Genomic DNA, 11342 nt, shown 5'->3' with positions numbered 1-11342 from the left:
GACGTAAGTATCATTTCACTCATAGTCTAGTAGAAGAATGTGAGATATCTTTGAAGAAAATTGAAGGTACTAAGAATCTAGCAGACATGTTGACTAAAAGTGTTGAGATTGGAAAGCTGTGGATGTGCAAGGTCTCAGTTGGTTTTCTATAGTAGTATGAAAGATATTTGCGGCTAGGTGTTTTTTGTTGGATAGATTGGCATGGAGAATGAAAATGGTTGAGTTGATTGGATTAGTCTCCAAATAGGAGAATTGTTAAGATATGGAGTTTAATAATATATTATGAACTGTACACCATATCTTATGGTTGTGAATTTTTTTGAGAATTATTTTATCTTTATATATCTTCCCAGATATATAAATATGTAATATTTTATCTAGTGTGTACTGTTCAAAAACTCACAGAAAAATAAAAAAATTCTAGCAGTCATAGATGTAACTAAATTAGCGAGCCACGTTAAATCTATGTGTTGATTTCTTTTTGTACTTATTTGTTAAATTGTATGATTATGTAATTCTTAATGTATATAAATAAATTAAGACAACCAACCTCCTCTCTGTATATATATTAAAAAAGGAAAACAATAAAGGCCTTGGTTTGCATGTGATTGTTTGGTCTTGTGTGAGTTTGGCTTTATGAGCAAGGATTGCAATGGTGATGATTTGGATTTGGGGGTTGATTGCATAACCTATTAATAATGGAGAATACGAAATCTTTTCAACTTAGCACTAATAAATCTATGTGCCACGTTTCTTGCAATGCATTAATATTAATTAGTTTTTGATATTATTAGCCTTAATTAATTAAGCATTCGTTATTCCAGAATATGAACAAATTGATCAATTCTACATTTTATATTTATCAAAGTATCTTTTCATGTCCTCTTTTTTTAATGAAATAATAATATCTTCTCAATAATGTTTTCATATGGACACCAACATTCATATGAAATCCAAGTGATTAATAAAATTTTTATAAACATATAAATTAAGAAGGATATTATTTTATTTTATAAGTGATCCATACGGCACATTACAAGATCCGTACAACATGGACATGCCCTACATACAATCTTTTTTCAAGTCGACAAAAACAAAAAAGAAGAAATTACATGGGTGGTATTATAAAAATAAGAAATATAAAAGTTAATTTATAATACATAATCATCTGATTACTACATTGTAATTAGACAAAATGCCTATTATCATTCAATCATTAAAATAAATCAAATAAATTATTTAAGTTTTAAAAATAGATTAAATAATAATCTTCAAACAAAATTACTTAAGGGTGAGTACAGATGTTTTGCATTATTTCTTGTGAATGGGTCCCACAAAACTAGTCAAATACAGAAGATCATGAAAAATGAAGTCAGTCGTGGTCAGTCCCCCCTCTACAGCTCACTCACACTGTCACTTTCACTTTCATCTTCTACTCCAACAAATCCCAGCCTTTTCGTTCCAGTCACCTCTCTCTCACTCTCTCTTCACCTCACCACAAAGCACCACCGCCAGCAGCTCATTCACACAATGCTATAACCATTAGCTAACCCCACCTCCACCTCCACCCCCTCCAAATATCAAAATGGGGACCTGCACATCAAAGCCTCCTAAATCCAACCCGTACTCCCACAAAACCAACCTGTAAATGATCAGTCTAATCCGACCCAGACTCCTAAATCTCCACTTGCACCACTCCCTAACCCCAAACAGTCCCCTTTCTTCCCATTCTATACTCCCAGCCCTGCTTATCCGTTCAAGAAATCCCCTTCTACTGAATCCGCACCAACTAACTCTACTCCTACACCGTTGCGATTCTTTAAGAAGCCCTTCCCTCCACCATCCCCTGCCAAGCACATTATGGCCGTCCTCCGCCGGCTGGAACAGGGGAAGAAAAAGAAGAAGGCATCAATTCCGGAGGAAGGGGAAGGTGAGAGCGAGGATGCGACTGGGGTAGACTTGGATAAGAGGTTTGGGTTCTCGAAAGAGTTCACGAGCAGGTAAGAAAGGTGACCGTAAAGGGCAGCAAGTCGCAGTTAAAGTCATACCCAAATCCAAGGTAATGTTTCCTATATGTAATCTTCTCTGAGTTGATATTATATTTGGACTTGCAGGCTTTCGTTCTTCAAAGTTGGAATCTGAATCATGTACTTAGCTTCTTCTCCTTCTTCTACTGGGTATTGTTACTTTTTCTAATTACTTATAGGATAAGAAACCTGAAGACTTTTGGTTTGAATGGATACCAAAAAGCTAGTAAGAATAAAGACAATAAATTCACTGAAGCTGCCTGGAATCCTTATATAGGTGGAATATGGGGTTAGTTTTATGTGAAAACTCCTTAAAGATTGCTTCTTTTAGTGAGGTAGACACGAAGCAACTATTATATATGTGTGTCTCTGTGTGTGTGTGTGTATTATATTTTCCTTTTGCGGTCAATGGAAAGAATTGATGTTAAGGCCCACTTCGCTCTCCTTTATATGGTTTGGTTTTGATACTTTGTTTAGCACATATTGTTGGGTTTTTTTCGGTTTAAGCTTCACTTTTTGTCCAGAATGCAGTAGGCTGCATCAGCGATCTTTGTGTTTGCCAGCTAATACAAGTGGTTAGTCTAAAAAGGAGTGGAAACTACTGTTTGTTTGTTTTTTTTTCCTAAAGGCATGTCCTATGTTCTGTCAGACACCCTAGATTTGGAAGTTGCTACTAAAGGATTAGGGAAGGAGATAGTGCAGTGGCTTTGAGTGGAACTGATTGTTGAAATAGGTCAATGTCTTTTGTGGGGTCCTTTCTTAGTTCCCAATGAAGCTGATTGCTTAAACAATGAATAACCTCAAACTCACCTATAGATTAAAATTTAAATTCAAATTAGAACTAGAAAATGTCTCTATTAAAGACATGATAGTGCTTTATAAATTCTTCATCAGGCAGCCAACCTCTCAATAGATTATTTGGAATTTTCGATGAGGAGAGAATGTGAAGTACTTGTTGGATTTGTATCAGAATCGTTGAATTTGTGCCTCCAATTGATTAAGTTTAAAGCTTGTTTTCCTGTGAAGATAATACAATGACACCCTATTTTTGCCCATTATACATATTACTTAAACAACTGTTTTTGCCCATTGTAAATGCATAGACACCTTATGAATATTACTTCAATAACTGTTTTCAACTGGCTCTATAATAGCTGGCGGAAAGAAATTTATCAGTAGCTTCGTGGTATTCTTCCCTAGAAACCGTCATTGTCCATGATAAATGATCTTTATTATTTTGTTAGTATATCTTGGTCTAAAATTCCAACAAACTTCAAAAAGATGACTAAGGATGCGTCTCAAGTGAAGGGACTATTCTGTTTGTTTATAGAAGATGATTCCTTGTTCTCTAGGGGGAAAATTATTAGGATCACTGAAAATCTTAAGGCCCTATTTGGCATTGAGTTGGCATTGAGTTTCAGTGTCAAAAAAAGAGCCTTATAGAAAAAGTACCATTTTAGATGCTATTGAAAAAAGCAGTATGGAAAAAGTTATTTTATTATTTTAGTGTGCTTATGGCTAAAACGTATCCCATTTATTTTTTAATTAATTTTTCATCTTTTTAATCAATATAGTTAATGAAGTGATTTTCTCAACACAACTCCAACAATAATGCAAAATAGACCCTAAGTATGATATAGGTGTTTTGATGATGCTTTAAGATTCATCAAGTGCCTCGGAGTGAGCTTCTACTTTTTGCTAGCATTCTATTCTTTTAATTCCTATGAAATTGTTCCTCTATAACAATAAATAGGTAGTTGGTATTCTAACTCTTGGGTTTCTAGATATCTTTGGAACTTTTTTTCTTGGGTTCTATTTGGAGTTTAATGAAAATTCCCTCACAAAATAATGTCTTCAATGGAAATATGGTGAGGGATTTTGGATGCTGTGCCTGGATTACTGCACCATTGTGTTTGCTGTCGAGTGAATGAAGAAATAGCTTGTGATGGGATTGAGGCATCTTTTCATGAGATGATTTCTGATTTCATGCGACATCTATTAGTTATTAACTTGCAAATCTGATTTTATAGTTCCATTATCATGAAACTTGTTATTAGCCATTTGATGTCTGAGTTTGTCGCCTCAGTTCCTGTGTGATTGAGCTTGCCTCTTTTGAGTCTCTCCCGCTGAATATGCACCTTTCTTGTCAAAAAGGAATGGAATTTGTGCTTCTTTTTGTGAATACTCGGTTAGTGTTTAAGGTTGGTAGAATGGTAGTGTACATTGTTATGACTTGCGAGATGAATGTCCTGTTTCAAAGTAATCTCTTGGTGGTTCTCTGAAACCATCCAATGGGTTTCTTATAATCTAGGCTCTTTTCATTTGGATGGCTCTTGCTTTCATTACCTTATGGTAGGATACATGTCAACAATTGATTGATCTAGAATCATGGTTACCAAGGGCACAAAAGAGGCCCTGGAGCCTAGTCACAAGGCGTAGATGTGTGCTTGAGAGATGGGAGGTGCAATAAATAAGATTAGGCTGTTAATCCTATATAAGACAACCATAATTTTATTTATATTTGCATCTTAAATATGAAGAACAATTGCCTGATAATTTATTTTCTTTTCGGCACCTTTCCTGTTAACATTAAATAATCTAAACTGATATGCTGGAAAGGTTCTAATATTTTTCATTTCCGTGCTAGCTCTTCTAGTATTCTTACAGCATGTTATTTCATTCTGATTTGTTTAATGTTGCCAGATGACAACAGCTATTGCAATTGAGGATGTGAGAAGGGAGGTAAAATTACTAAGGGGTTTGACAGGACATAGCAACCTTTTACAGTTCCATGATGCATTTGAAGATTCTGATAATGTCTGTATAGTAATGGAGTAAGCTTGGAATGCATGCAATATTATTTAAATCATTTCATTTTGTGTGGCATGCTTATTATTAATTGTGTTAAACTCTATCTCCATGATTTGGACAAGGGGAATTGACACTGTTCCTGATTGATTCCAAATATACAAGCAAAAGGATGCACTTTATTAATTTTTTTTATGTGGATATACTTAATACAAATTGTTCTTAGGGTATATACTGCTTGCTTACAGCTTTATGATGTGATTGACTTCATGAAAGTGAGTTAGTTATTGTGAACTTTTCAGGTTATGTGAAGGAGGGGAGCTGCTAGATAGAATACTTTCAAGGTGATTCTTTTAGACTTTTAGTAGTGGCTTTATTGAAAATTTGAAGTTGGTCTGTATTTTCTATTACCTCATTCTATCTTCTTGATTAGCTAACCTTTTACTTTTTCAGGGGTGGGAAATATTCAGAAGATGATGCAAAGTGCGTCTTGGTGCAGATACTAAGTGTGGTTGCTTTTTGTCATCTACAAAGTGTGGTACACCGAGATCTCAAACCAGAGGTAAAGCATATTTTTGTTGTTTTTTCTGTTCTTTTTTAATAAGAGAATCACATGAATTGTTGATAGTATATTTACCCGTGAATACTTATGTGTGGCTCAGAAACTTTGTTCTGTGTTTGCATTTCTTTACTGTGTTGTGATCTAAATTATCCAAATGTGCTATCAGAACTTTCTGTATACTTCTAAGGATGAGAATTCTCAGCTGAAAGTCATAGACTTTGGCTTGTCAGATTTTGTTAGACCGGGTTTGTGCTTTTTGGCAATCAAGACAACACTAGCTTGTCCTAATTGACCTTGGGATCTCGGGTATGTGTTAAACTTCTGTAGTGGTTTGCAGATGAAAGGCTTAATGACATTGTAGGAAGTGCATACTATGTGGCACCTGAAGTCCTCCATAGATCTTATTGCACAGAGGCTGATGTATGGAGTATAGGTGTTATAGCATATATTCTATTGTGTGGTAGTCGTCCCCTTTGGGCCCGTACTGAGTCTGGAATTTTTCGGGCAGTCTTGAAATCTGATCCAAGTTTTGATGAAATACCCTGGCCTTCTTTATCTCCAGAAGCAAAAGACTTTGTAAAACATTTGTTAAACAAGGACCCCAGGAAGCGAATGACTGCAGCTCAGGCTTTAAGTGAGTGCTTCATCTTCTAATATAAATAGGTGGCAGTGTCATAGTTGGGAATCACCATTATTTTGTTTTCAGGTCATCCATGGATCCGGAATCATAATGACGTAAAAGTACCCCATGATATTTTAATTTTCAGACTCATGAAGGCATATATGCGCTCGTCATCTTTGCCTAGGGCTGCTTTGAGGGTGTGTATAAATTTCTAATGACAAATAACCAGAAAATATATGATTCTATGTGCATGTTTGTACTCATCCTTCACCTTATATTAATGCCTGCCAATTTTAGAGTGTCTGTTTGTCATCTTAACAAATATTTAAAAATCACACCTTATGAATCTTCTCTTATTTTCCTACTGATAAAAGTTGATTACAAAGTTTTCTGTTTTTAGATTAAGATCCAGCATAACAATGGAAGATTATCTGGACAAACATCGTACTAATCATTATAGGCACTAAGCTTTTTGTCACTGACCTTCTAATTGACCTACCTTGTTTTTGGGTATATGTTGCAGGCGTTATCTAAGACATTGACTGTGGATGAAATCTATTATCTTAAGGAACAGTTTGCATTATTAGAGCCAAACAAAAATGGCAGCATAACATTGGAAAACTTTCGAATGGTTGGTATCCCTTTGCTATCCATCTCTCTTGCGCATGCATATGCACACATGTGAACAAGACGCATACATTTGCATTTTTGGGGTAGAATGACTGGATAGTGGCAAGTTTTGAGTATTTGTTTGGTGCAGGCTTTGATGAAAAATGCAACGGATGCAATGAAGGATTCACGCATCCCTGATTTTCTCTCATCGGTAAGATCCAAGTTGTCTATCGTATTTGTGGCGTGATCGATATTTTATACAGTTATGGCTTCTAGATCATTTTTGTACCCACCTCTTGATTTCATTTCTTGACAGCTAAATGCACTTCAATACAGAAGAATGGATTTTGAAGAATTTTGTGCAGCTGCATTGAGTGTCCACCAGCTGGAGGCACTTGATTGTTGGGAACAGCGTACCTGTCGTGCATATGAACTTTTCGACAAGGATGGGAACAGGGCTATTGTCATCGAGGAGCTTGCTTCTGTAAGTTGAAATTTCCTTACTACCATGTTGGAGTTGGCAACTTGTGAGGGAAATATATTCTTGTTGAATTGATTTCCTGACAAATTGGTGCAAAATACTGTACCTAATTGGGGTTAAAAAACTAGACTCCTTGACTTTGAAATTTTTATGATGTATCAGGAACTTGGGCTTGGCCCCTCAATTCCAGTTCATGCAGTTCTGAATGACTGGATAAGGCATACTGATGGAAAACTCAGCTTCCATGGGTTTGTCAAATTATTGCACGGCATATCCAGCCGAACCATGGCAAAGGTACAATGAAAAGTAGATGTGCGTTCTTGACCTGTTAGAAATGCCAAAGTTCACTATCCTTCTTGGCCAATCAGTAAAACAAGATTCGCGAGATACATGCCCAGCAACTATTGGTGAATCGTGAAACAATCAGAGCTTCTCGTCGCTTGAGCGCAGATTAAGAGAGTCTCAAGTCTCACGATTAGGGATGTAAACGGGTAGGGTACCCACGAAATTGAGGGTACCCGAACCCGATTATATATAAAATTTCTGAATCTGTCTCAAATCCGTTTAGTATTTTAATTTTACTATCCGTATCCGTTCCAAATCCGTTTAACAATACTCGTACAATACCCGAATCCGACTGAACTCGATTTTTTTAAATTGAATTCAATGAAAAAAATTTAAAAATTTAGATTTTATAACCCAAATATCAAACCCTAAATTAGAAAATTTGCACAACCTGAATTAGAAAATTTGCACAACCTGAATATCAACCTCAATTATCTATTCAACTAAAACTATTCCTAAGATATGCACAACCCAGCAGTAGAAATATTGGAGACATACCCAGCAGTAGAAATATTGGAGAGCAATAATCAAATAGCAAATATCCAAATAATCAAATTAATAGTTCATAAATTCTAAAATTCTTTAATAGCAACTAAAAATTCTTTAACAATATGGACATAAAAGATCTGATTATCAAAAAATTTGATTGCAAACCTATTCCAGCCAAAGGAGATGTCGCCGACGCCGATTGTGGAGAGGCGGGAAGAGGGAAGAGTTGTCTCCGACTGAGAAGTGGGAGATGTGGCCACTGGAGAGAGAAGGAGATATCGGGAGAGAGAAGATTTATCGTCGACTGGGGAGAGAAAGGAGACATCGCCGGTGTCGATTGGGCTGCCGGCACTCGTCAGTGAAATGGGGGAGAGAGGCTGGACTGTGGGAGATGTTACCGACTGGAGAGAGGAGATATTGATGACTGAGGGAGAAGAAGATCACAAAACCCTAACACGAACAAAATATCCCAATCCAATGAATTCCAATACCTGAAAATTAAACTCGATTCCGATTCACCGAGTTAGGGAAAGGAGCTGAGTCGTTTATAGGAGGAGAAGAATCGTTAATACCGCATGATGACCGCTGGATTTCTCCACCCCAGTCAGGGGCCAAGCCCTCGATCACGGCCCATCGCTCAGAAGCCCACACATCCTCTGCACTGACAGGTCAGGCCCTTTCGAGCCTTGATACCGGGCCCTTCCGAATTTCTCAACCAGGCCAGCCTCGCCTTCACTGCACCTCGGGCCGATCTCCTTTGGGCCCAGCTCTGCTCCTATCTTCCGGCCCAGCCCAGAACCAGAAGGAAGACTCATTCATCTGCCTTATGGACCCATCTACACGCGCGTGGAGAGGATCAGAGGCCGTTACGCATGGGGCAGAGATCTGATTCCCTCGTACGTCCAAATCCACGTAGCAGGGACAGGTGGTCCAATGATATACGTTCTGTTAGCACGTCACTAGCAGACAGAAGGAAACATATAAAAGGAGAAATACCCTCCTCTAGGTTTTAAGTTTTTTCCAGTTTTACAGAATCCATTGTAAAACCCTATTTTCTGGATCTCAGATCATCAATTGGCGCCGTCTGTGGGGAACGAAGGAGATCTTTTCATCACCGGAGTTCCACTCTTAACAAAACCCACTGAGATCCACGATGGCTAATCACAATGAAAGCAACCTTAACATCCCAAATGACCTGAGCTCTGCCCAAGAGGGGCAGCAGTTCTCCTTTTCTAGCCCTACAACACTAAATAACCAAACACCCATTCCTCTCAATTCCTAACCAAGCTTGGCAGGGAATGCTCCCAATGCTGCCTTATCTAACCAGGACCTTCAAACCATGGCCCTCCAACTACAGAACACCGCCCACTGGTTGGGGCAGATGATGCAACAAAGGGCCTCAGCACCCCGATAAATACACTCCCAGTGGTAGAAGAACCCCAAACTAATGAGCCCCAACCTACCCTTAATCGCCTTCAAACCAGCAGCCGCGATACCGGAGAAAAGGGGAGAAGAGCTGGGGAAGAGGAAGAACCGGAGGCCCGAATCCATGGAAGGAGGATGAGGGAGATGATAGAAAATGATGAGGCTGACAACTATTCCGCCGGGACAACCAGGTAGACCAAAAGTGAAGCAGAGGAGGAGGAATATCGCCTGGAGAAGAAGCCCAGGCCGGAAGATGAGGACGTGGACCAAAAGCTGCAGAAGTTGAGAGAGCAGCTCTTGGCCGAGCTGGGAAAGAAGGATCAAAGCCAAACCTTCCTGCCCACTTTTTCACCTTTCTCGAAGTGGGTGCAACAGGAGACTGTCCCTAAGAAGTTTATGATGCCATCAATGGCGGCTTATGACGGAGCTGGTAACCCGAGAGAGCACGTCATGAACTACAAGACCTTCATGGAACTACAAACTTTATCGGATGCCTTGATGTGCAAGGTATTTCCAACGACGCTCTCGGGGCCAGCGCGAGCGTGGTTCAACAGCCTGGAGACCAGAAGCATAGGAAGTTTTGGAGATCTGGCCACTCGCTTCATCAGTCGGTTCATCGCCGGGGTGCCAGCGGACAGGAAGACGAGCTATCTAGAAACAGTAAGGCAGAGAAGGGAAGAATCGCTTAGAGAGTATGTAGCTCGTTTCAATACGGAGGCCTTGCAGATCCCCGAGCTCGATGAGGGAGGGGCGGTGGAGGCCATGCAAAAGGGGACGACCTCTGCCGAGTTCTTCGGCTCATTAAGCAGGAAGCCTCCGACCTCACTGGCCGAGCTGATGAAGAGGGCTGAGAAGTATATAAGGCAGGATGACGCTCTAGTGACAAGCCGATTCGCCAAGGGAGTGGTAGGTAAGGAGAAAGCCCCGGAAGAAAGGAGGCCGGAGAAGCATGAGAAGAAACATGGCAAAAGGCCTAAGCCTTACAGACAGCCCTGGGAACGAAGGGACCAAAGACCTCTCCCTCCTCGGATCTCAGAACAAAGGCCACTCCCTCCGTGGGTCCCAGAGAAGCCGACCCCACTTAATGCTTCTAGAGCCGAAGTACTCATGGCCGTCCAAGACAAAGAATTCGTAGAGTGGCCCAGACCCCTGAGAACAGAAGCCGACCAGTGAAATCCTGACAAATACTGCCAGTTCCATCGCACTCATGGCCATGATACCAATAACTGCTTCCAGTTGATCGCAAAAATCGAGAGGCTGATAAAAAGAGGGCACTTAAAGAACTTCGTGAAGAAACCGGAAGGACAAAGACCTCAGCCTAATTCGGCAACCCAAGCGCCGAGAAGAGCGGGAGCAGTGAATGATGGGTCTAGTGGGACTATTCACATGATTGTGGGGGGCACAGGAGGTCGGATGAGCCGTAGAGGAAAGAAGAGGAGTCGAGAGGGAGAAAGCAATGGCGCCGAGGTCATGCAGGTTGTCGAACACTCTCCAGTGGCCATCACTTGCTCTCCGGAGGATGCTCAAGGTGTTCAAATGCCTCATGACGACGCCCTTGTCATTGAGGCTATCATCCACAACTATCGGGTGAAGAAAATCCTAATGGATGATGGGAGTAAGGTCAACCTGCTACCCTACCGGGTCTTCCAGCAGATGGGAATCCCTGAAGAATAGCTGGTCCGGGATCAGGCACCGGTCAAAGGAATCGGAGGAGTCCCAGTACCCGTAGAAGGGAAGGTGAAGCTGGCCCTCACCCTAGGAGAAGCACCGAGGACTCGCACCCATTATGCGATGTTCCTGGTAGTCAAACTTTCTCTGAGCTACAACGCGATCCTGGGAAGACCTGCGCTGTTTGACTTTGAGGCCGTCACCAGTATCAGATACCTGGCAATGAAGTTCCCAACAGAAGCAGGGGTGGGAATAGTTCGGGGAAGCCAGGAGGAAGCAAGGGTAGTGTACCTAGCCACGATA

The 11342-nt window shown here is 40.3% G+C and overlaps 1 pseudogene; it reads left to right on the top strand.

Moving 5' to 3' along the window:
* The first annotated feature begins 1392 nt into the window (after positions 1 to 1392).
* On the top strand, positions 1393 to 7513 carry LOC110604581 (annotated as a pseudogene).
* Positions 7514 to 11342: the final 3829 nt, after the last annotated feature.

Source organism: Manihot esculenta, chromosome 17, assembly GCF_001659605.2.
Source record: "Manihot esculenta cultivar AM560-2 chromosome 17, M.esculenta_v8, whole genome shotgun sequence".
Lineage (NCBI taxonomy): Eukaryota > Viridiplantae > Streptophyta > Magnoliopsida > Malpighiales > Euphorbiaceae > Manihot > Manihot esculenta.
The sequence above is the reverse complement of the archived record's forward strand: the minus strand, read 5'-3'. Positions and strand labels throughout refer to the sequence as shown.